This window comes from Dipodomys ordii, unplaced genomic scaffold (genome assembly GCF_000151885.1).
Source record: "Dipodomys ordii isolate 6190 unplaced genomic scaffold, Dord_2.0 Scaffold9, whole genome shotgun sequence".
Classification (NCBI taxonomy): domain Eukaryota; kingdom Metazoa; phylum Chordata; class Mammalia; order Rodentia; family Heteromyidae; genus Dipodomys; species Dipodomys ordii.
Window position 1 is genome coordinate 20,906,408 of NW_012267225.1, and position 5,152 is coordinate 20,911,559.

Sequence of the window (5,152 nt, forward strand, 5' to 3'; positions counted from 1 at the left end):
CCAAGTCCCCTAGAAGGTACCTGACGCCTCAGTAATGAACCTAAATATTCATACTTGTTCTAGACATACTTACCTCTGATAGAGTTTGACTGGTGAATTAAAGACTGACAACAATAACTAATACTCAAATAGACCACTTACAACAATGTGCTGTAATAATGGTTATGCCCATGCAATCTGTCTCCCATCTGCTGAGGGGCAAGCAGTTTTCACTAGCGTGGGCACACCAGACAGAGGGGTGATTCATGTCTGGTATAAGATTTCCTCACACCACTCAAAACAGTGCACAACTTGAAAACTTGTGAGTGGCTTATTTCTAACATTTTTCATTTTGTATTTCTGGGCTATTGATGTAAGGTAACTGAAACCATAGAACAGATTATGAGATTTACAGTGCCAAACATGTAGAAAATAAGAAAATATAGTGAATTCCATGTACCTAACATTCCATCTTCGTGAAACTCCTTGTTGAAAAGGAGGGTGACCCACTTCAATCTAATACACATTGCCTATGGAACTCATTTAGCTGTCCTGTTGAGCTTTGGCACTTGCTGAAGACAGATTTCTAAGATGCTATTGAGACCTGTGAGGCTAAGAATCTGCCAAGGAGCAGGAAGCAAAAAGTGTGAGGAAAAGAGGGCAAAATTCCTCAAGTTAAGACACTTACCATGAAGAACAGCCAGCAATGACACTACTGTGTGGGACACCACTAACACCACAGCCCTGTACAGGCCTCCAGGGGAATCACAGACGTGCAGGCATCACTGGAACCAAGGATACCATTCGGAACTCCACAGGGGCCACAGCACTGCACAGACCTCCCATAGGGACCACCACACTATGCAACCTCCCTGCAAAGGACAGTTCTGTTTCAGGAATAAATCTTGAAACAAATCTTCTAGTTCCTCAGGGTAGGGTATTTGCCCTTTATTGCCTATTTCAAGCCTCTCACACTAGCTAGAATGGAAGGAGTGCTTATAAGCTGCAGAACTGCAGTACTGGAGTGGCTAGTTTCCTAGGTTTCCATCAGGGGCCTGAAAAAGACAACTGTCAACACTATATGAATATTCATGTGGCTCTAGCTCCAGCAACCATGCTGACACAGGATTATAGCAGGCCCTCCTCCTGCAAGAATCAGACTGTGTAAAAGCCCATCTATGACTGGAAGATTTCTCCACTCACTCACCCTTCAACTTTGTACACAATTTCTGTCAAAATTGACCACAGACAAAAAAAACAGATAAGCTCACAGTATCAAATGCTCCTTTGCTTTTGAGTTATTTCTAGAACATCTGGATGAACAAAACAAACAAAACAATCACCATCATAAGCTTTGTGGTCAGCAAGTGCTGGTAGCTCACACCTGTAATCCTGTCTACTCAGAAGCCTAAGATCTGAGGATGTCAGTTTGAAGCCAGACTGGACAGAAAAGTCCATGAGACTCTTACCTCTAATCAATCACCAAAACTCCCATAGGTGTGTCTTGCCTGAGCATCATCTCCCATCTAAACCCTGGGTGGTGGAGCTGGGAATATAGTGCAGAGATAGAGTTCATACTTAGTATACTTAGCAGAATGCCCTGAGGTTCGATCCCCAGCATTTAAATAGAGAATAAGATCTTAGAGTTGAGGTTCCAGGGAATATACTGTCAAAAATCTTTTTCTTCCTGAATTCTTAAGTCTAAGGAGTGGTGGTAAAATCTGCTCATTGTATGTCCCTTCCCCCCTCACTATTCATGTCCACTCAGCCAGTCAGGCAGAAGCAGACTGATAATGAGTTGCAAAAGGTCTTGATATGCCAATCCATTATTGCTATGGAAGAATAGGACCCAATAAACAAATAAAACTGCATTTATAACTCAACAGCTCTGATTCCTCAGGGCTAAGATAAGTTTCCAATAAAGAAGCAATGTCTCCTTGAAGGGCACCAGTGGCTCATACCTGTAATCCGAGCTACTCAAAAAGTTGAGATCTGTCCTTGTCTTTGCATTATGGATACGTACACAGCATGGCAAGCTCAAAGACAACTGGGGTTTGGAATCAATCTGATCCACTAATTGTGTCACTTTGGGCACATTATTCATATACATCTGAGGAATTGGAGTGAATAGAGTATTTACCTCACAGAGGATCTGAGTGCCTTGTGAAGTCAATGATGAGAAAGCACAGAGCAAGATAAGCAGCACAAAGATGTTCTCTCAGCTCAGATGGGGTACAGAGCCTTACTGGCTGCCTGGGCTGGAGAGCTGAGTGTACATCACCTTGGAAACGACAGGCTTCTGGGCAATGGGCGTTAACAGGAAAGTGATCCCTTAACAATTTCCTTTTACACACACACACACACACACACACACACACACAATTCTTGTGAAAAACAAATGGTGGCACAGGCCTATAATCCCAACTACTCAAAAGCTGTAGGTAGGAGATCATGGTCCAAGGCCAGCTCCAAAGAAAAGCATGAGAACTCTTCCAGAAAACAAACTAAAAGTAGGACTAGGGTTATGGCTCTAGTGTTAGAATACTTCACTGGCGAGCACAAAGGCCTGAACTCAATCCTTAGTTCTTCAGAAAAAGAAACAAGGAAAAGAAAGGAAGGGAAAACAAAAGGGAAAGGGAAGGCAAGGAAAATAGTGAAGACATAATCTACCTTAAAAACCAGGTCCTTACCTTTGTGGTAGAGTAGGGACCCAGTTTTGCATACTTAACACTGCAGTCTCCTGCGAGCACATCTGCTCAGCATAGAAAATGCCCTAAAAATCACTAGTTAAGGAGCATAACTTTGTGCTATGTACGACCCATGTCCTCCATCTGCTTATTCTGGTATTCTGGTACCAATACAATGTAGCCAGTTACTAGAGATGCATGTAACTAGCCTACAAACACATTTTTCAAATACAAACCAGCAGTCCAGAGCTCATACCCTCACACCTGTTTGTTGGGGACTATCATTCTAGACTACTATTTTCCAGTTTTAATCAACTAGGCATAAAGAATAGACAGCTCAAGGACAGCTCTACACCCCAGAACATGCTAAAATTGTCCAGCTAGTCTACCCTAGGCTTGCTCACCATGCCTTGCCTGTTCCTTATCATGGAAACAAACATGGAGCCTCTCTGTCACTCTTCCTCATGGATCCTTCTGCCTTCTGACTGGCTCTTTGCTTCCCTGTGGGATCCCCTTAGCCTGACACCTTTTCATCTAGAGAACCAGGAGTTAACAAACTTTTTCCAATAATGCTTATTTGCTGAGTTGCTGGTCTAGCCATACTTCAATAATAATAAATCCTATATTAAACATCTGGGCACAGAGAACTCCATTGGAAAAAGCATGTCATGGCCTTTTAAAATTATAACCACTGGAAGCAACCAGCCAGGCAGTCAGTTAGAAAGCACACCATTGGATGGCGGTTGGCGGGGCGGTGGAGGAGCAGCAGCCCACCAAGATCGAGTCGCTGTGCATAAACTGTTACCACAACAGAAATCATCGTGAGCTCCTTTTCCTGCGAGCACTATAGCTGGAGCAACACGGAGAACTAGTCGGCTGGCTGGATCCAGGACCAGGGAGTGTGCTACACTTTGATCTTTAGGGGCCAGGAGGACATGAACAGAGAAGTGGTGAAGACAGATTCTGCCACTACCCGGATCCCTGAGCTGGATTTTGAAATTCCAGCTTTCAGCCAGGAGGGAGCTCTGACCACTGTGGAAGGATTGATCAGCCGTGCTATCTCTGCCTGGAACAGGACCAGCCCACACGGAAAGCAAATGAAGATGCCATAGCTGAAAGAATTGTCAAATCGAAGGCGCTAAAGCAAGTGGCCTCACCTTTCACTCTGATCATTCACTCTGATCCGTCAGGGAACAGCTTTATAGAAAACCCACATGCTCTCAGGAAAGATGATGCTTTGGTGGTCACGCACTACAACCGGACACTTCAACAGGCAGAGATGCTGGGGCTCCAAGCAGAAGCACCAGAAGAGAAGCCTGAAGAGGAAGACCTCTGAAATGAAGGGCTCCAGTTCAATACAAACTCCCAGAGTGCAATGCTCCAGCTCAGACCAATATGAAATTAGTGCAAATCCCCCACTTTAAGGAGGTTATCATCATGGCCACTAACTGCGAGAACTGCGGGCATCGGACCAATGAGGTGAAGTCTGGTGGGGCAGTGGAGCCCCTGGGCACCAGGATCACCCTCAGACATGACAAGAGACCTCCTTAAGTCTGAGACATGTAGAGTGGAAATCCCGGAGCTGGAATTTGGACTAGGAATGGCAGTTGTTGGGGGCAAGTTTACCACTTTGGAAGGGCTCCGGAAAGACATCCTAGAACTGGTGACCAAGAACCCTTTCACCCTGGGTGACAATTGCAATCCTGGTCAGTCGGATAAACTACAGGAGTTTAGCCAGAAGCTGGACCAGATCATCCAGGGTAAGGTGAAGGCCCACTTTATTATGAATGATCCAGCAGAAAACAGTTACTTGTAGAACCTGTATGTACCTGAAGATGATCCAGAGATGAAGATGGAGCAGTACAAGTGCACCTTTGACCAGAATGAGGAGCTAGGGCTCAATGATATGAAGACAAAAGGCTATGAAGCAGACCAGGCCCCACAGCGGTAGCAGTGGCAGGCTCAGGGAACCGCCACAGCGGGCAATGGTTATACTGACTGCAGGGCTGTTTGATACTGTTGGACTAAAGCTGGGTGCGTCCTCTCCCAACACCCCCCTTGATGGGGAAGATGTCGAGATACTTAGGATGCCACAGATGGGGCATACTTTCTAATAGCTTGTGATGCAAATTTAAGCCTGCTGTCACTTGACCTTATTTTGGAAGGTTTTAACTGGCCGTGGAAGACACCCAGAAATGAACCATGATCAATGTGATCATCACCACCACTCCACTCCCTCCACCCTGGTCAGCCCTTTTCCCTTTTCTGCCCTCTACCCAATGTCCCGTTCTCTTAAGGTTGGACCTCTGAAGTTGGCAAAGGTGAAAGACAATTACAGTTGCGTTGTGGAGTTAGTTTTGGGCATGTAAAGTACTGGTTTTCAACAGAAAGGTCTTATGGGTGTGTGGAGGGTTGGTACAGGTTAGGAATTGATTAAAATGATGACTTTCAAACAAACAAGAAAAGAAAAAAGAAAGCACATCACT

At 45.0% G+C, this 5,152-nt stretch overlaps 1 pseudogene; it reads left to right on the plus strand.

Moving 5' to 3' along the window:
- The first annotated feature begins 685 nt into the window (after positions 1 to 685).
- Positions 686 to 4,617, plus strand: LOC105980406 (annotated as a pseudogene).
- Positions 4,618 to 5,152: the final 535 nt, after the last annotated feature.